A 21,456-nucleotide genomic window follows, 5' to 3' on the forward strand; every position below is an offset into this window, starting at 1 on the left:
TGCCAAAGTGGTTAGAAAGACCTTCTACATAACCCACCTCATCATGAAAGGATTCATATCTAGATCGAGAGGTAATCGTGCCCCTTTATTCATCCCTCATCAGGCCTATCATAGAATATAATGCCCCTTTTGGGATGTACCTTACCCGACACCTGCAGCAATTAGAAAGACCCCAAAAGTACCTCACCAAGAGGATCAAGGGACTCAAGCAGATGCCATATGCTGCTCTGTTAAAAAAATTCCAGCTCTACTCAGTTGCATAACCACCTACTTCGAGGCGATCTATGCCTGACACATAAAGCTATGTCCAATCCAGAATTAATGGACATGCTCCACCTCAGTAAATCTAAATCCCTTAGAGCCACATGCTCGAGGGACTTGATTGAACCTCAGCACAGAAATAAATAGAACTTGCTGGAGGGACAGATTCATAACCCAGAGGCTCCCTTCGCTCTGGAATAGAATTCCAGTTCATGTTGGGCAGAGCACCTCGCTGAATCTCTTCAAGAGGGATCTTGATGAGTGGATGGGCGATCGTAGGTTTGTCCCGGGTATTACTTCCGTGTCACTATTAGACAGAGGCACAGTAAACTAAACCTTAAAAAGGGCACAGTATACTCAAATCAAGGGGTGGTGTAAGCCAAACAAAATTGGGCTAGGCTTGTAATTGCCCCAGGGCAGATAGCCTAGTATGAACCTGTGAGCTTAGTCCTTCAGAACTCTGCCTTATGAGCTCAAATCATTTTACCTCCCCTAACTTTTTTTAAACACATTATTAAATTATTTGATATTGGCACGCATACATTAGTAGAAAAGTAAACAAACCATGTTAATATGTATTTGCAGTACAGTTCATATGCTTTCCCTCGTAACTGCCATTCAATCCAACATGACATAAATTACTCAATTCCTGCCTTTCCTTAAACCTCCCTATTCCTCCTAAACATTAATTTGCATGCATTGTTCCCATAGAACCTCGCTCCTCCTCCTAAACATTATTTTGCATGCATTGTTCCCATAGAACCTCCCTCCTCCTCCTCCTAAACATTATTTTGCATGCATTGTTCCCATAGAACCTCGCTCCTCCTCCTAAACATTGTTTTGCATGCATTGTTCCCATAGAACCTCCCTCCTCTTCCTAAACATTATTTTGCATGCATTGTTCCCATAGAACCTCCCTCCTCTTCCTAAACATTATTTTGCATGCATTGTTCCCATAGAACCTTGCTTCTCCTCCTAAACATTGTTTTGCATTCATTGTTCCCATAGAACCTCGCTCCTCCTCCTAAACATTGTTTTGCATGCATTGTTCTCATAGAACCTCGCTCCTCCTCCTAAACATTGTTTTGCATGCATTGTTCCCATAGAACCTCGCTCCTGCTCCTAAACATTATTCTGCATGCATTGTTCCCATAGAACCTCACTCCTGCTCCTAAACATTATTCTGCATGCATTGTTCCCATAGAACCTCACTCCTGCTCCTAAACATTATTCTGCATGCATTGTTCCCATAGAACCTCGCTCCTGCTCCTAAACATTATTCTGCATGCATTGTTCCCATAGAACCTCGCTCCTCCTCCTAAACATTATTCTGCATGCATTGTTCCCATAGAACCTCGCTCGCTTATTTGGGTCCTTTAGAGTGGATATATCTTGTGGTTTTTGTCTCGTTTTTTCACTCTTTCCATCAGTTGTTTGGTTTTGTTCCCATAGAACCTCGCTCCTCCTCCTAAACATTATTCTGCATGCATTGTTCCCATAGAACCTCGCTCCTCCTCCTAAACATTATTCTGCATGCATTGTTCCCATAGAACCTCGCTCCTGCTCCTAAACATTATTCTGCATGCATTGTTCCCATAGAACCTCACTCCTGCTCCTAAACATTATTCTGCATGCATTGTTCCCATAGAACCTCGCTCCTGCTCCTAAACATTATTCTGCATGCATTGTTCCCATAGAACCTCGCTCCTCCTCCTAAACATTATTCTGCATGCATTGTTCCCATAGAACCTCGCTCCTCCTCCTAAGCATTATTCTGCATGCATTGTTCCCACAGAACCTCGCTCCTGCTCCTGAACATTATTCTGCATGCATTGTTCCCATAGAACCTCGCTCCTGCTCCTAAACATTATTCTGCATGCATTGTTCCCATACTAGATCCCATTTATTTCTACATAATTTGCTCCTATTTTCTAAAGATCCCACTTCCATTTTTTTCTGTTTTACAATATTCTACTAAACAGTTAATTTAGACTTTTATTTCCACCTCCTCCAGCTTTGGCTTCCCAGGAAAGTTTAATTTATTTTCTTTGGTATACTTCCTAGCAGTTTCCTGTTACTGCCAAAGTCTAATTTGTATTACTCTTATCATTTTTTCACTTACTCAGTGAGGCAAGGGGTCGAGCCCCACTGGGGCTCTCGCTTCTGGGTCCAAGTGGGATCCACTCAGGGGGGGGAGACTTACTCTGACAGGTGCTACACCTGTCAGAGTAACAGATGTCCTAAGGCAAGCTCAGGGAGGACAGAAATCTCCTGTGGAGCAGAAGGGCAAAAGCTCACTTGATCTTAATTTTCAGTATGAATACACACCGTGAAAGCGGGGCCTCAAGATCCTTCTGGCTTTTTGGGTTTTAAGCAGGAGGTGTCAGTAAAGTTACCACAGGGATAACTGGCTTGTGGCAGCCAAGGATTCATAGCAACATCACTTTTTGATCCATTGATGTCGGCTCTTCCTATCATTGTGAAGCAGAATTCACCAAGCGTTGGATTGTTCACCCAATAATAGGGAACATGAACTGAGTTTAGACCGTCATCAGACAGGTTAGTTTTACCCTACTGATGTGTTATTGCAATAGTAATCCTGGTCAGTATGAAAGGAACCGCGGCTTCAGACATTTGGTGTATGTGCTTGGCTGAGAAGCCAATGGTGCGAAGCTGCCATCTGTGGGATTACAACTGAACGCCTCTAAGTCAGAATCCTGCCTAAACGTAATGATACCGCAGTGCCGCAGATCTCTGGTTGGCCAGGGATAGCCAGCCGCAATGTCGTCTGAGCTGTGCTAGTCACTGGGTTGGAACCAGGCTGGAAGGGGGCCGTCTCTCCAGCAGTGCACTGCTTGTTCGTGGAGAACAGGGTGCTAAGTCATTCATAGATGACCTGATTCATGTACTTGTTGTAGGGTCTCTGTTAGAACAGCGAAAGGGAGAAATATCGCACGCTCACATGAGCGAATATGCAGGAACTCTTGTTTTTTTTTTTTATTGCAGTACAGTGAAGATCAGAATATTTGCCCTTTCTTCACTGTAGTGTGATCTCGGAGTTGGAATATATATTTAGCGGAGGGGGTGCAGCCCCCCCACAATAGCAATGTCGAGTTACTGTATTTTTTCTCATGTGAACTTTCGATATTTCTCCCTTTTGGTGTTTTAATATAGACCCTGGTTGTACACTCTTTATGCAGTGAGTGCATGTTCCCCCTCTGTTATGCTCATGCACTGGTTATACACTTACTTTATGCAGTCAGTGTATGTCCCTCTTGTGTCTGGTGTGTTCTGAAATTTCTCTGCATCCAGCACCAGTAAATGCATTTTCTGTAAAATGGACAAGTATGCAGTTTTCTTATTTTTGTATTTCAAGTTTGACAGTTCAGTGTATTGGGGGTCCAACTGGCATGCATCTGGGCATGAGTATTATGCTGAGGTTTATGTATCTGAAGAGGAAATTGTAATGGTTACACACTGTAGAGGGTCTTCATCCAAATCTTCTATGGCTGGTACAGATCCCACTACCTGTATTTAGTTTATAGTGTCAGTGTGTAGCATTAGTGAATTATTTTCCTTTGCCTTGTGACTTCCTTATCAGGCGTTAATTAAAAGAAAAACACTGTGTTTTGGAGTGGTTGGTTTTAATTTATTATACAGTACATTGAGAAAGATGATCGTGATCAGTTTACATGAAGCTGTTCTTTACTGAAGATCCCCTGAATTCTTTGGGAAGGTAGGTCTAATGTAGCTTGCATGTATAATGTATGCAGAAGTGTTTAGTTAAGTAGGCGTGACCTGAAGTACAGTAATTGGAACCACAAAAACAGCCTTGTATTGCCACACCCGCACTTTCTCTGTTTTGCCACACCCACTCTCTGTAGAGAAGTGCACACTGGTAGTCTGTGTCTCATAAATATGCACTGCACAGCTCTCATAAGAAGATTACTGTTATCTTTCACATTTATTTTTGAAATGCCTGCAGAAGCTGTTGATGCCACTGCAAATCTGCCAGCCTACAGATGTACTCCAATGCAGTGTTTATAAAAATGTACTTATAGCAGTTCTTGTTTTTTAAGCTTTAGAAGAAACGTATGTTGAGCAGCTTGAAAACCCTGAAAACCCACTACAGTGCCCCATAAAACTGTACGACTTCTACCGCTTCAAATGGTAAGTATTCACAAATTTCATGCCTACACTTGTTTCAATTCCTTTTTTCAATTTTGGAGTTGGGTGTATTAAGTATGTACTATAGAAGCCATCTGCCTGTTAGCTTCATTACAGTTTTAATTGTGTGACCTAACCCAGTCCCATGACCTACAGGGATAAAACCCTGATTAACATCCTTGGGCAACCTGTTTCCCTAGCAGCGTGGTCATTTAGCTGGAGCTGGTTTCTCGTAGCACATTGAGATTCAGCTGTTTTGGTTACTTGTGATGACGTGGTTGATTCGGGTCTTTTAATGTATGTTTTGCTGCACTGTTCTGTACTGCCTGTTCTTAGCTTTCCTGCTATGATTCTTTTGGATTGAATGTACTGTCCTTCTCACTATTGTTAAAAGACTGAAGTTCTATTACGTTGAATATGTTGCCATTCTCGATTACTGCTGGAGCACTGTATTGCCTTTGCTCATGTGGCTTGGATGCCTGTAAGCGTTCCTTGGGGTGGTTCTGTTTACTGTTGCTATCCCAATGTGGTTCCTTGCAGTGGTTGTACTTATTGTTGCTATCCCAATGTGAATACTATTGCATTGAATGTATTTTCATCATCCTCAAGTGCTTTAATAGGACTGTTGTATAACTTTGGTATTGCTCATGCTACTGGCTTCAGAAAGTTTCCTAGTTCTAGGGGTGCAAGTTTAGTCGTTTTTCATCTAGGTAAATGTTTTGCAGAGTAACAGTCGCCACCTATTCAGTGACAATTGTATTGTAGTGCAAGTACTGTTCTAATGTTTGTTTTGGGGGTACTGCTACTTGTGAATACTTCTTGCCCAGGTTGCTAGAGGTTGCAAAGGTCAGTGTGCAGTGTAGAATGCAAGTTGTGTGGCAGTTAGTGCAAGTTTACACTTTCAGTTAGTGTGAGGCATGGAGTGCAAGCATGTATTTTTGCACTGCAAGTTTTACTCTTACTGTAACATGTGCATCTTTACTCTGCTGTCGTACTGTTCCCTAGGTTTCCTTTCTTCCATTGCCTGTTTCCCTAAATTTCCTGTTTCCCTGTCACTCATTCTGTTACTGTTCCCTAGCTTTCCTTTTTCCCGTCAACTGTTCTCTTGTTATTCCCTAGCGTTCCTTTTTCCCGTCACCTGTTCTCTTGTTATTCCCTAGCGTTCCTTTTTCCCGTCACCTGTTCTCTTGTTATTCCCTAGCTTTCCTTTTTCCCGTCAACTGTTCTCTTGTTATTCCCTAGTGTTCCTTTTTCCCGTCACCTGTTCTCTTGTTATTCCCTAGCGTTCCTTTTTCCGTCACCTGTTCTCTTGTTATTCCCTAGCTTTCCTTTTTCCGTCACCTGTTCTCTTGTTATTCCCTAGCTTTCCTTTTTCCCGTCACCTGTTCTCTTGTTATTCCCTAGCGTTCCTTTTTCCGTCACCTGTTCTCTTGTTATTCCCTAGCTTTCCTTTTTCCCGTCACCTGTTCTCTTGTTATTCCCTAGCGTTCCTTTTTCCGTCACCTGTTCTCTTGTTATTCCCTAGCTTTCCTTTTTCCGTCACCTGTTCTCTTGTTATTCCCTAGCTTTCCTTTTTCCCGTCACCTGTTCTCTTGTTATTCCCTAGCGTTCCTTTTTCCGTCACCTGTTCTCTTGTTATTCCCTAGCTTTCCTTTTTCCGTCACCTGTTCTCTTGTTATCCCCTAGCTTTCCTTTTTCTGTCACCTGTTCTCTTGTTATTCCCTAGCTTCCTTTTTCCCGTCACCTGTTCTCTTGTTATTCCCTAGCGTTCCTGTTTCCCGTCACCTGTTCTTATTCCCTAGCTTTCCTTTTTCCCGTCACCTGTTCTCTTGTTATTCCCTAGCGTTCCTTTTTCCCCGTCACCTGTTCTCTTTCTATTCCCTAGCGTTCCTTTTTCCCGTCACCTGTTCTCTTGTTATTCCCTAGCGTTCCTTTTTCCCCGTCACCTGTTCTCTTATTCCCTAGCTTTCCTTTTTCCCGTCACCTGTTCTCTTGTTATTCCCTAGCGTTCCTTTTTCCCATCACCTGTTCTCTTGTTATTCCCTAGCGTTCCTTTTTCCCATTACCCTTACTCCATCCATTCCATCGCTTACCTTGCACACCTCATAATACATACTTCCAGTCCCCTTCATTGACTTTATAAATCCAAGTTTGTCTAATTTTTCAGTAACTCATCTTGGGGAAATAGTACCAAATGCTTTGACCAGGTAAAGATTAGTGTGCACAGAACAGCCACTGTCCACAACCTTTGCAGCCTTTTTAAAACAGCTTACTAGGGTCAGGAGGCAGAAACTGACCTTCACAAAACCAAAATGAGCAATTGTGTAGTTCATTTAAGTTGTCTGTGTCCACACGTGTTGTGCTGTTATGTTCTATACCTTTATAGTCACTGCCTGTAATTACCTAGGTCTGTACAGGGGCTACACTTGTGTAGGTGAGTGACAGTCGCTATTCTCCAGTAGACCAGTTGAGGTTGAACACTTTAAAGGCTCCGGTAGTACATGCTTGGTACTGATGAAAGTGTAACCTGTCTGCTTTTGTGGTCCTGTGTAAAAATCATTTTTAGCATTTGGGGAGTCTAATTTTGTCATAGGTGATTTCAGAGTACGCTAAGTTTTCAGGAATAGTAGGGGCAGCAGTGTGAGTAGGTGGGGTAACGGCACTAAATTTGTCTGCTAATGTGTCGACTATATCGCTGGGATCAGTGTATGTAATCTAGATGAGCTTGGTGCATTACTGGAGATATTTCATTGATTTTCTGACTTGCTGAATTAAAATTTGTAGTATCCTTTTGGCATCTGTGGCAACCTCTAAGTCCAGACTCATAACATTTTCTAATAGTGCTCTTATGTTCCTTGCATATATGTTAGTGTGGGTTTACAGTAGGGGGATGGGAATTTCTTACAAATGTTTATTTTCCTTTTTTTATTATATAATTTTATATGGGAGTTCTACCATAGACATTTATTCCTGAATTTACCATTATGTTTGGGACAGATGGGTACTGACTTTACTAACACCTAAACAGCACCATAGAAAAGGTCTGAGGGGAATGTGGCAGTCCTCATTTGGGTCTGTTATCGAGGGTTTGTTGAGAATTTCACATTTTCTACACGCTGAAGTAGGTTTGCCGTAGAGAAATACCTGCAGCTGGTTTCATTTGTTGATTAATGTCACTAGGCCTGACAGAAAAGGTTACCAGTTTGTGATCATATTTAGCCAGGGACTAGGAGATGCTGTTTGGGGTACAGGCAAGGGGGGCGGTTGGTGAGGACCATGTCAAGAATGTTGGCATCTAGTGGGTAGCTTTACAGTTTGCCCAGCTTGTTGGTATTCATGAGCTGTGCCATTCAGAACTTGAGTGATTGAAATGCCTGAGCAACAAGATATTTGGATGTTCTTCGTGTTTCACTGTTGCAGTCATTACATTTGAGTAATCTGCTGGCAGGTTGCCCTCAGTCGGCCTGATTAACAAAGTCTTGGGTCCTGCATCGGTTGCTGTCTCTTCTTCCATGATGTCAGGGGGTATAAAACATGCAGCCGATGCCATTACATCAGTCTTTCTTGCCGCGCGGTGCCCGAAGCAGAAGCAGTTTGCAAGGCAGAAGCAGTTTGCAAGTGCCGGTTGGCAGACTCCTGAAATTTTCATTTTCGAGTTTCAGATACGAAGTCTTCAACTAAAAAGCTAAGTACCCCATTGGGGAAACATTTTCTTGCTCCTTACCTATGTCAGTTGTTGTGTCTTTCGGCTTTTCCCGGTTAGGGGTCGCCACAGCGGAACTCTGGTCCGCTAATGATTGGCAGTAGATTTTTACGTGCTGGCTTGCTGGCAGTAGATTTTTACTTGCTGGCTTACCGGGCCTAACGCACAACCTTCAACGAAGGAATGCCCATTCACGCATGGTGCCACACAGAAGACACTCTAACTGAGAATCGAACGGACAACATCTAACTGTGAGGTGACAACGCTACCGTAGCACCACCACCGCAGTTAAAAGTTAATAATTGCATTACTTGTGGGAAGCAAATACCTTATAAGGATTTTCATTTGTACTGTATTCCTTGCCTAGGCCCTGACCATAACATACCTTGCTGTCGGTTTTGTGCTTTATTCAATCAATGCACTATCAAACGTTGGTACATTTTTGCTTCTAAATATTTTGGCTCACGCTTTAATTATCCAGAAATGTAATCGGTTAGCAATCCGACTACTGGAATACCTAAACAAACACAAAGAAAAAGACAGAGACAGGCCGTTGAGGTCCAAAACTGCTGACGACGCTTCTCCTAAGCCAGTCACCAGTACTCAGTGAGGTGCTTTTGCAGCCCCTGATACCTGCTACTTCTGATTCGCAGGCCTCTACTGAGACCCATTCTGAGTCCGGTATGCCGCGAGATGCTTCAGTTATGGAACCCGCGAATGTCTCTACCTTGGATGGGTCCAGAGCCGCTGTGCAGGCAACGGCTTCTGAGGGTGTTTTCAGGCCTACAGATTTGTATATTAGACTGACACCATCTTCAAAACTAAGGCCAAAATCTGGACCTATGCCTAAAAAACCGACGCCTGAGCCACATGTGCAGGCCCCTATGCTTAAACAAATGATCAAAATGGCTGAAGATTTAATTACTCTGATCAGGGGTAGCCAACCCCCCCCCCCCTTCTAAAAGGCCTAGGCAAGACATTGATTATGAATCTACTGAACAGGATTTTATTTCTTCTGACTCTTCTAATGAGCAGGAATTGTCTATACCTACTTATGAGGACTCTGATGCAGAAGATTCCATTCCTTCTCCCCCCCCTAGGATTCTTCTTTTGGGGAAACTTTACTTACCTTAAGGGAACATTTCCACTGGGAAAGTCAGGATTTCTCTGAATCTAGAGACTTAAGGATTTTCTTCTTCTTCCTCAGCATAGGCCTTTGGCTATACCTCCTGTTCTAGACATTGTTGATGTTTTTTCAGAATCTAGTTTGACTCCTGATTCTCTGCCTCCAGCTCCCTGTAAGCCGGACAGATACTACAGGGTCCCTGACTCCCACAAATTCCTTTTCAAAAATCCTGTTGCAGATCCTGAAACCATTTCTCAGGGTGCCAAGGGCATTAAGGCATCTACAGCTAAAAATCCTACCCCTTTTGATAGAAATTCCAGGGCGCTGGATAGATGGGGTAAGAAGGTTTACACTTCTGCAACCTTGGCAATCAGTGCTTTAAACTGTCAATTTCATATGCTAAAATATCAACAGCATATCATGGGACTGCTTAAACAGAAAATGTTAATTTCTGACTGTGTGGAAAAAAGAAGTTATGTACTCACCATAACGTTCCATCTGAGTAGGTAACTTCATTTGTCAGCAACCTGTGGGTATCTGATCTGATCCGGCAGCTTTCCAAGCTAGAGATCCGAGCTCCAAGCTCCTCCCCCTTACCCATAATACCCTGCTACCTCCTTCCAATCCTCAGATCGCGTTTGCCCATCTATATAACCTCACAACGACAAAACAACAACCTGAAGAATCATATCCTAAGGATTAAACAAAAGACCTGAGAAAACATCCTAGGGTTCAGGTAATCAAAGAACCAGGTTAGGGGGAAGGAGGGAGGGTCTGTTGCTGACAAATGGAGTTACCTACTCAGATGGAATGTTATGGTGAGTACATAACTTCTTTATCTGAAGTAGGTAACTTCATTTGATCATCAACCTGTGGGACAGAGTCCCCAGCTACCAAAAAACTTGGGAGGTCCTCAGGAAAGGATATTCCAGAGCACTGCAGAGCCAAAGGCTCCCCTACCTCTAGACACTAAATCCAATTTATAGTGAGAGATAAAGGTATGAGAGGACGCCCAAGTAGCCACAGAGCAAATGTCATCCAAGGGAACTCCCGACTAGAATGCAGCAGATGTAGCCATAGAGTGGGTAGAATGAGCATGAGCCCCTGTAGGCTCCGGCAGGCCAGATAGTTTGTATGTGAGCAGAATGCAATTCTAAATCCATCTGGCCAGAGTTACTTTCGACACAGGCTTACCGAAGAAGGGTTTTGCAAAGGAGACAGAGCTGATCAGACTTGCGGAATGCATCTGTTCTGTGTAAATAAAAACGTAACGGTCTATGAACATCTAACAAATGAAGTTTGTACTCCACTTTGTTTTGGTAATTAGAGAAAAAAACGAAGATTAATGGACTGATTGATGTTCGCCTCGGAGGCCACTTTAGGTAGAAAGGACAGGTTAGTCCTGAGAGAGACCCTGTCCTTATGGAAAACAAGATACGGGGCTTTAATGCAGAGGGCCTGAAGTTCCGACACCCTTCTAGCAGAGGTAATCGCTACCAAAAAGACAGTTTTCCAGAGCAAGAATTTCAAAATCAACAGAAGCTGCAGGTTCAAAAGGAGGTCCAGTCAGAGCCTGAAGGACCAAAGTTTGATCCCATGGTGGGACGGGGTTCCTAGTAGGAGGTCTCGAGGAACGTACCTTTCAGAAAGGTCTTGCAAATCTTGGTGGATGTGAGAGGATTGAGATTGTCCCCAATGTGAAAATGGGAGATGGCAGCCATTTGAACCTTTACAGTAGAAGAACTGGCCACTTGCTGAAAAATATGAGAGAGGAAATCGAGCACTGCTGGGATGGGATTAGTGAAAGGGTCCAAACTCCTATGAGACGCCAAATGCAAAACCGCTTCCATTTACTATTGTAAACCTTCCTGGTAAAAGGCTTATGCACCGCTACCAGGATAGATCCGACTGCAGACGAGATACCGGGAGTCCTAGCAACTAATGGAACTGGCTCAACCAAGCTGTGACCTTGAGATCGACCAGATTTGAGGGTATCAGTCCCAAAGGATGAGATATCAGATCCGGGATGGGATCCAAGGTCCAGAGAGGAGCTATAAGGTGAGACTGTAGGCACAGGAACCAGGCTTGATGAGGCCAGAATGGGGCTATGAGGATAATCTTGTTCCCCAACCGACGAGCTTTCTGTAAGAATTTTGTTATCAACGGAAGAGGAGGATAAGCATAAAGAAGACTGGGTGGCCAAGCATGAAGCATGAGAGTCTCTGGAGCGTTCCCCCTGAGGGGGAATTAGAGCAAAAAACTTGCTGCACTTTGCATTGGAAGGCGATGCGAAGAGATCGCAGCAAGGCTGACCCCACTTGCGGAAGATCTGTTTCGCCACTAAGGGATTGAGATACCACTGGTAAGGTGAGAGGATAGTTCGACTCAGTTTGTCCGCTAGGATGTTGGACCGACCCGGAATGTGCATTGCTAACAGAAAACAGTTGGTGGATATCGCCCAGTCCCAAACTCTCATGGCCTCTCGGCAAAGAGGGTAAGAGTGGTTCCCCCCTGTTTGTTGATGTACCAGATCACTGACATATCTGACTGAATCGCAATAGTCCCTGGAGGGGGAAAGGCATGAAGGACTTGCAACACTAGAAGCACTGCCCTCATCTCCAGAACATTGATATGCAGGATGGTCTCTGTCAGAGTCCACGTACCTTGGACAGTTCTGCCCAAGTAATGCCCCCCCCCCCACCCGAGGCGAGAAGCGTCCGTGGTCACCGTGGCTTGAGGTTGCGGCATAAACGGTCGACCTTCCTGAAGCTCTCGAGATTGGAGCCATCAGATGAGGGAATTTCTGCAAACTCTGCTGAGAGGAATCTGATGAGGGAATTTCTGCAAACTCTGCTGAGAGGAATCGGTAAGTCCAACGGGTGGTGAAGGATGGACCACTGAACCTGCAAAGTCCACTGGAGAATCCTCATGTGTAAGCAAGCTAAGGGTGCGAGATTGCTGCTGTCATGGACCCTAAAGCCCTCAGGACTGACTCCGCTGACAGGGCCGGTGACTGAAGAAGGGCTAAAACGTGTAAGGTCAAACTGCGAAGTCTGTCTGATGTCAAGAAGGCCTTGGTCTGAAGCATGTCTATTTTGGCCCCTATGAAATCCAAGACTTGAACTGGTTGAAGGGATGACTACTTCAAGTTTATGGTGATCCCCATTCGGGACGCTAGAAGTAGGAAGCAATCCATGGCTAAGCAGAGTAGATGCCTGGTGGGGACAGTAAGGAGCCAGTCGTCTAGGTAAGGAAAACCTGTATTCCCTGAAGTCTCAGGTGGGCCGCTACAACTGCCATGACCTTGGTGAACGCCCTGGGGGCTGTGGTGAGACCGAAGGGTGGGACCCTGAACTGGTAATGACTGGCCCCTAGCCGAAAGCGGGGGAACCTCCTGGATCGCCTGTCCATGAGAATGTGATAGTACGCATCCTTGAGGTCTATGGAGCACATCCAGTCCTTCTCCTGCAGCAAGGGCAGAATGGATTGAAGTTTGACCATCCGGAATTTCTCCTTGGCAATGAAGACGTTCATTGTTGAAAAGTCGAGAATAGGCCTAAGTCCCCCGTCTTTTTTGGCACCAAAAAGAGCCTGGAGTAATTGCCTAATCCAGATTGTCCTGCAGGGACGTGCTGGATGGCTCTTTTCTAGCAGCTTTTTTACCTCTAAAGCTGCAGCCTCCCTCTGACTGAGTGGAACATCGGGGAGGCGCCTCGACTGAGGAGGCAGGTTTATGAAAGGGATCGAGTAACCTCTGGATATTATTCTAAGCACCCAGCGGTCTATTCTGATAGACTCCCATTGGGCCAAGTGCTTTGAGAAACACCCCCCGACTGCCTCCAGAGAGGAGCAGTCGGGCAACCTCTGCTGCGTGGGTCGGTCAGAAAAAGGTTCCCGCGACCCAAAATTTTTCGGCCCCCCTTTGCTTCTGGACCGGTGTCTACCTTGTCCCCCTCTGCCTCTGAAAGACGAAGGGTCCAGGGCGTAACAGGACTGCTGAGACTTCCGGAACCACATCTTCTTTTGTCCTCTCTGGTTCCTGGAAAAGACCTTTGAGGAGCCAAAAAGCGGACTCCAGCAGACAGCATCTTCCTCGCTCTGAACCAGTGTGTTGCGGACGGTCTTCCCAAATAGGGTAAAGCCGTCGAAGGGTGTGTTCGCGAAGGACGCCTTGAAAGGTTCCGCAAAATCACAAAGCCCGGAGCCAGGCGGACCCATTGGCTCTAGCGGCTCCCTCCATGGCATGGGAAAGTAGCCGCATAGACGTGTTTGAAACAGATTTCAGAGTGGCCATGCGAGCAGAGAAAGTCCATTTGTCCTCGGCCTACATGGACTTTGGGGGGGGGGGGCTCAGCGTATTCTTTCACGCTCAGCGTATTCTTTCACCAGATCACACTGAAGTCTAATTACATGGGCCAAATAATTCAACGCCCTTATTGAAAAGGTAGCTGAAGCAAACATCCGCTTCCTGATATGATCCATCGGCCGAGACTCCTTTATCAGGGGGATGGATCGAGGAACTATCCTGAGCAAGTTCCTTTTGGTGGCTGCCGCCACCACCATGGCATCTACTGGGGAACCCTTACTCCAAGCTGTCCTATCCACAGGGGGACTAAGAATCTGATCCGACTTCCTGGGGATTGGCTCTACAGTATCCGGTTCCTTCCATGCCCTGGTAGTGATGAGGTCAACCAGGGGGTCGGCCGAAGGGAACACCCAAGAGGTGGACGGGCCTGCAAAGAACGCCTCCAGGAACACTGACTCGTCCGAGGAAGGTTTTTGGGCTGACCACCCCCCCCCCCTTTAGGCGAAGCATTTCCATAATGTCTCCAAAGGAGACATCCTCGGGGGGGTGACCTGGGGGAACCTTCCCCTTCCTCCAAATCGGTGTCTTCCGTGAGGGCCTCGGGGGAGTCCAAGTGCCTCCTCTTACACATGTTTGTGAGGTGCCTCTTCGGTGGGACTGTCCGAGGAGGGCTCACCAACAGGGTCTTGTTCCACCAGTGGAACGGGCTGGGGCGTCAACGCAAGCTGTCCCTGGGACTGGATTATGGAAGAGAAGCCCAGCTGCAAGGGAGTAGAGGTGGAATCCGAAGAAAGAGCAGGGGGTCTCGAACCTCTCTAGAGGATCCTCTCCACCACGTCGAAAGCCGAGGGTGAACCGATCTCTCTCTGCTCCGTGGTTAACACCCTCTGATCCGGCACGGGGATCGGCGTCTGAGCCGAAGCTCTCGGACCCAAGAGGGAAGTGTGCTCTGACCGAAACTGAGCCGAAGACCCACTGGCCCCCTCGGATCCGATGTACGAATCTCTGCCTCGAGAGCTCTGATCCGATAAACTCGAGGGCATGGCCAGTGTTGAGCTAGCGATAACCATCGGCGCCGACTCCCTGACTCCAAGACTCCTCTGATCCAAAGGCTCTGAAACCCGATAGTGGATCGGAGAAGGAGCTATCGGGGCAAAATGTGTGGCTGAAACCCCCCCCCCAGAGGGGGGAGGCAGCAGCACTCCCATCTGCAGTTGGGTTTGGAGGAAACGACGCATCATCCGGTCCGTATCAGCATCTGAGAGGCTACGGGTTGACCTAGAGGAGGCCACCGAAGCTGGCCGGGAGGGCCGCCGTGATGACCTTTGAAGATGGTCTGGCCTCCTCCTCCGGCTCCGGGAAAAAACGTGGAGAACGGAGCCGAGGGGAGGAAGGCCCGGAGACCTTCTGGGGTGAGGAGAGCAGTTTAGCAGCCGGGGCCGAGTTGGCAGAGTCTGCCTGCCGCTTGTGGCTTCTATGCCTCTTTCTCCCTCTCTCCTCTCCCTGGGAGGAAGTGGGAGGTTGAGTCCCAGCCAGGGGAGAGGGGACAGCAAGCTGTGCAGCCGCGGCTGTAGCCACCGAGGGAGAGGAGGAGGAAGCAGACTCCACAGGTAGGAGACCCACCAGAATCCGATTATTCTTCCTATCCCTCAGGGCCCGGGGGTTAAAGGCTGTGCAAATTTGGCAGCCCAATGATAAATGTGGTACCCCCAGGCAGAGGATGCACTGAGTGTGGCCATCCGCTGGGGAAAGCTTATGGCCACACTCAGTGTACTTAGAAAAGATGGCCTTTGGGGCCTCGGCCATGATTTCTAAACTAAAACACACACGCGCCCACACAAACACTGTAAGGGAAAGGGTTCACCAAGCTTTAAACTACGAGGGTAAAACTCAGGGGGTTAAACTAGGGAATTATACTATCCACACACACACAAGCTAGAAAGATTTTTGAGAAAAAAATCTACTTACAATCACCTAAATGCTAGGAGCTCGAGAAACACGTGCCTGACAAAGCCACAGCAAACAAGATCTGAGGATTGGAAGGAGGTAGCAGGGTATTATGGCTAAGGGGGAGGAACGTGGAGCTCGGATCTCTAGCTTGGAAAGCTGCAGGGTCAGATCCAATACCACAGGTTGATGATCAAATGAAGTTACCTACTTCAGATACAAAGATTTACAGGATTTATTGCATTCAGCTGAACAAGTTGGAAAATCTACTTTGCAATGTGGTTTTGATTCTTTGGAGGCCTCTTGCAGGGCTGCTGTAACTGGGTCTGTGCTAAGAAGGCATGCTTGGCTCAAAGAGCAAAATCTGCCTGAGCATGTTAAAGCAAAATTGTTGGATGCTCCTTTACAACAGGACCGTCTCTTTTGTAATAAGGCTGAAGAAGTTTTAAAAAAGATGGAAGATAAAGCTAAATCTATGCAAACTGTGAAAGATTTCTTACAAGTTCAACCTCCAAGATTTAGTAGGCACTGGCCTACTAAGAACTGGTCCTTTCCAGTTCCTTCAAGAGCCACTCAAGTCAAACCCAGACATTCCAAAGGCTCCAGGTTTCAGTCACAAGGGACTTTCAGAACAAAACAATGGGGTGCCTCCTCTTCCAAATCTGGAAACAACAAGACACCTCCCTATGGTAAGCAGTCTCAATGACTTCCCTTTACACTTACCAAGCACTTACCTTTTAGCTCCCCCTTTGGGGGGGAAACTGGCTCTTCATGCAAGAAACTGGCAACTTATAACCCGGGACAAATGGGTTTTAAATATAGTATCCCAGGGATACAGATTTCATTTCCACACGTTGCCAATTCCAAACTGATGGCCAGACCTGCCCCCAAATCAGTGGGCAGAGGCCCAGAAACAAGTACTTTCCCTCATGAGCATGGGGGTATTCAACCAGTACCAGAAGAGGAAAAGGGACAAGGTTTCTATTCAAGACTTTTCCTGGTACCCAGAAAAGACAAATCATGGTGTCCAATCCTGGACTTATCTACTCTAAACACCTTTCTGGACATTCCAAAATTTAAGATGCTGACTCTTCACCAGTTACTTCCTATGCTAGGCAAAAATGCCTGGTTGGCAACTCTAGATTTAAGAGGCTTACCTGCATATCCCAATGAAGGAATCTTGCAGAAGAAATCTCCTCTTCAAAGCAGACTACTTGCATTACCAGTTCTCTGCACTGCCCTTTGGCTTATCTACTGCGCCCAGGGTCTTTACAAAGTGCCTGGCTCCAGTAATTGCATTTTGTAGGCAAAGAAATATTCAAATGTATCCATACCTGGACAATTGTCTAATTCAGGCAGAAAACAAGGACACTCTTCTAAACCATCTGGCATTTGTAGAAAGGGTTCTAACTTGTCTAGGGTACACTATAAACAAAAATAAATCACAACTGGTACTCTCTCGAAAAATTGCATTCCTGGGTGCAAGCTTGAATACAACTGCCCAGATGGCTTTCCTTACACCAGAGAAGCAAATTCATTTGGTGACTTACTTCAAACAGGTGGCCACAAAAACCCTACTTTCTGCAAGGCAAATACTGCAAGCCTTGGGGTTCATGGCCTCCTGCATTCTTCTAATTCCATATGCAAGACTGCATATGAGGAAACTTCAGTGGTACTTAAAAGGTCTATGGAGTCATCATTGTCACAGCCTGGAAACAATGAATGTTAAGTTGTCTATCTCGCCTTCATTCTTGCTGGATGGGTTCGGAGCCAACCTCGGCTCCGACTCGGCCACTCTAAAAGCTCGAGAGTTGGTTCCACCGGCTCAAGGCTCCTCTTATATCCCACAATGCTAGGCGAGAGTTACCTCAGATCTCGTTTGTCGCTACAGCTATCGAGGTGTTGGTTTTCTACCGGTTCTTGGTAAGTGACTTTCTAGTGTACTTAGTCTATTAAAACCCCTTTAATTTTAATATTTTTACGTATTTCCCTTAGTTTAGAGAAATTCTTATCCCCTTCTTTAAAATTCCTGTTTTTTTCCCTCAAGAACTTTAAGTTCTTCCCTTGGGCCTTCAGGCCTTTTTTCTTTCCCTAGTGGAGAGTGTGTGTTATTTTTTCTTTTAAAACCTAGTTAGTGTTTTATTATATTTTTAATTAGACAGGGTGTAATTAGTGTGTTTGTGACTGTGTGTGTGATTACACCTGTAGTTATGTCTAAAGAAGCAAAGGTCTCCGGATTCAAGAAGTGTGATGCGTGCTGTCAGAAAATGTCTCTGACAGACGCTCACACTTCTTGTGTCTACTGTCTGGGACCTTTGCACCTGCAGGACTCCTGTGCTGTGTGCCATGGCTTCAGCCCCAGGGTCCTGCAGGAAAGAAAAAATAAATTGATTTTAAGGGGCTTACTCAAGCCAGAGGATTCCCTTTCTGTATCTACAGGGAAGCCCTCTAAGGCATCTAGGTCTTCGGCTCCGACTACTGAGCCGAGACCTAAGGTTTCTAAACCTTTGCCTACATCGGCTCCGGCTGGAGCCGATGAGTCTCAGTCCACAGTTTCTGTGGTTCCTCCCGGCCGGAGCCGAGGTATTAGAAGTTCCCGTGTCGGCTCCGACCAGACCTTCGGAGCCGACAACTAGGAAGAGGTCCAGGTCACCATCTCTTGGCTCCATTCATTCGGCTCCAGGATCTCCCCTGCTGTCTGAACGGAGCCAAAGATCTCACTCCTCTAGGTCATCGAGGCTGTCGGATCATGACCTTCAGAGGGTAGTGAGTCAACTTCTTAAGTCCGAGGCACTGGCCCAGATGCTTCAGAGCCCGACTCATCAGTCGATGCCTGCCCCGGTCCATCAATATATTCCTCCTTCGACTCTCTTGAGCTCAGAGCCGGGTCGCCGGAACCGAGACTGTGATAGCGCCGGAGCCGATACAATTGTCTTCGGCTCCGTCGCCAGCTCCGATTTCTTCCTTGGAAGAATCTCGGCCGGACTTCCCTAGTCTGCTCCGAGGGGTGAGTGGCATCGACCCTTGTTCGACCCCTCTCCTCTCGGTGCTGCGGCGCTGGTGAGTGCGGCGCCGAGATCGGCCCCGGAGCCATCACTGTCAGTGCCGAGGGAGGTTCTTAGCTTCGGAGCCGGGGACCTCTGGCTTTGCCTGACAGGGGTGCATTCGAGGTCATGCGGAGTGTGTTAGAGCCTGGCTCTACTCCACAGTCGGCTCCGCCCGCCCTTCCCACGGTGCCTCAGGTCAAGTCGACTCACTCCCTCATCCCGGACCGCAGAGAGCCAGCTCCTCAGGAACCCCTGTGGGATTTCATCCTCTTCGAGGCCTCTCCTGATTTGGCAGAAGAGCCCCTCGGAAGAGGAAGTGTAAGAGGAAACACATTGACTCACCTGAGTCCATCACGCCTGACACAGATTTGGATGATTCTGAGGGTTCCCCGTTCCCCTTCTGAAGATGTCTCATTTGCAGACATACTAGAGATCCTGAAACAGAGGGAAATTGGCCAGCCCTCAACCCTTCGGAGGATGAATCTGTGTACCTTGAGGCGTTTGGCTCTCGCCCTTCCACCTCCTGGGTGTCTCCCCTTGACCCCCTCATGCAGGTGGTTGCTAAGAAGGCATGGACGGCTCCTGATTCAGTGGACCCCACTCCCAGGAGGCCCTCCAAGTTCATAACGGCACCAGCAGACAAACAGTTCTTAACAAAAGGAGTTTCTGTGGATGCTATGGTGGTAGCTGCTGCCACTAAGAAGGAGCTAGCTGATCCTTCAGTACCTGTCCATCCACCTAACAAGGAATCTAGGTCCATGGACAGGTACGGGAAGCGGATGTTCTCGTCAGCGACATTTACCATGCGTTCGCTGAACTACCTATGCCATTTTACTCGTCTTCAAAGGGACTTGATCAAGGAAGCGAGTGAAATGTTAAAGGACCCTACAGCTGCGGGTTTTCAAGATAAGATGAATATGCAGCTGGCTACCCTTAACTCCATAACCAACTCCTCCATGCGCTTTCTCTCTTACGCGGCTGATGGAGCGAGTAGAGCTGCAGGGACAGGTGTGGCCTTACGTAGGCATGCCTGGATGCGGCTATGCAATTTTGCGGACCCCTTCAAGACGTCTTTCACTAACTCCCCGTTTGATGGATCATCTCTCTGGTCCTCAAGTGAAAGAAACCTTGACTAGGTGCGAAACTGATGGCAAGACCCTTTCTGCCGTCTGAGTCCGTTTTTCTACTCCTTCTAGGCCTTACCCCAAAGGCCAGAAAGGTGGAAAGATGTGGTTCCGTAAACAATCTCAAGGGACTTCGCCTGACGCACAGAGTCGTTCGCCAGAGGCAGAGGGAATAACAATGGTAGACGCCGCCTAGGGGCAGGGGGTCCACAGAACCAGGGCAATCGGAAGCCTTCCTGACAAGCCCTTTCAGCATCCCTGAGGTGTTGCCCGACTGCCCACCTTCGGAGGCAGTCGGGGGAAGATTGTCACTGTACCCAGAAGCCTGGCTATCCCTGACTCAAGACAAATGGGTACAGTCCATCATTTCCGAAGGCTATTCTATCCCCTTTCTTCGCATTCCAAATCAATCAAAAAAATCCCTTCCAGATGTTGCACCCGCTCAAAGGGATCTAGCGGTTTTGGAGATTTCAAAACTGCTTACAAAAGAGCAATTCAGCCAGTTCCAGCAGACCAGCAAGGATCCGAATCTACTCAAGGTTCTTTTTAGTTCCAAAGAAAACAGGGGACTGGAGACCAATTTTGGGACTCAGTATCTTGAACAGATCAGTCAAGACAACATGATTTCGGATGGTCACGCTGCAATCCATCCTTCCCCTTTGGGCAAAGGAAACTGGATGTGCTCTATAGACCTTCAGGATGCGTACTATCACATAAAATGAACAAACGCTCCAGAAGATTCCTCCGCTTCAGGCTGGGAACCAGTCATTTTCAGTTCAGGGCCCTGCCCTTTGGTCTCACCACTGCCCCCGGTGTTTACCAAATGCATGGCAGTGGTAGCTTCTCACCTGAGACGACAAGGATTCCAGGTGTTTCCATATTTGGACGACTGGCTCCTCACAGCTCCCACCAAGCATCTCCTTCTGATGGCCAGGGATTACACTTTTCGCATTTGTCAAAAGTTAGGCATTTCAATAAATGCGAAAAGTCTGTTTTGTCACCTTGTCGTACTATTACTTTCATAGGCGCAAATCTAGACACAGTAGACATGTCTGCGAGACTAACACATCAGAGAATAACAGACATTCACAAACTGGTCTCACTCCTTTTCAACAACAACAGAATCAAAGCCAGATTAGTCCTGAAAGTGTTGGGAATTATGGCGGCGGCCATACCTCTGCTTCCATTAGCCAGATTCCATATGCGGATCCTTCAATGGATGCTCTTTACTCAATGGTCATACCAGGAACTTCCAATGTCTCACACCATTATGATCACGCAAGCGTGCAAAAATCATCTCATGTGGTGGATGTCTTCCCCTCAGCTCTTGCTGGGAAGACCCTTTGTTCCACCCCCTCCGGTTGCTACTTTGACAACGGATGCCTCCCTGATCGGGTGGGGGGGGCATTATCAGGGCAGGACGGTCCAGGGCACATGGCAACCAAACGAATGCCACTTGCACATAAATGTTCTGGAGATGAGAGCAGTGCTTTTAGCGTTGCAAGCCCTTCAAGACTCTCTTCCCTTGGGAACGATTGCAATCCAGACAGACAATATGTCTGTAGTGTGGTACATCAACAAACAAGGCGGAACCAGGTCATACCTTCTGTGTCGAGAAGCACTCAGACTGTGGCAATGGGCGATTTCTTCTCAGCGGTTTCTGATAGCAACGCACATCCCCGGGAAGTCCAATCAAATTGCGGACAAGTTGAGCAGAGCAATCCTCATGCCTCACGAGTGGTCTCTGAAAGACACTGTGGTGAGAGAAATTTTCC

The 21,456-nt window shown here is 46.8% G+C and overlaps 1 long non-coding RNA gene across 1 annotated transcript in view; it reads left to right on the forward strand.

The window, feature by feature from the left end:
* Positions 1–3,936: 3,936 nt before the first annotated feature.
* LOC122815921 overlaps positions 3,937–21,456 on the forward strand; it is a 119,338-nt gene continuing 101,818 nt past the window's right edge. The window contains exon 1 of the long non-coding RNA XR_006367014.1: positions 3,937–4,431. This is a non-coding gene — a long non-coding RNA (uncharacterized LOC122815921). The remainder of the gene's footprint in view (positions 4,432–21,456) is intronic.

The sequence above is a fragment of the Protopterus annectens genome, chromosome 11.part0 (genome assembly GCF_019279795.1).
Source record: "Protopterus annectens isolate FY-2018-M chromosome 11.part0, PAN1.0, whole genome shotgun sequence".
Taxonomy (NCBI): domain Eukaryota; kingdom Metazoa; phylum Chordata; order Ceratodontiformes; family Protopteridae; genus Protopterus; species Protopterus annectens.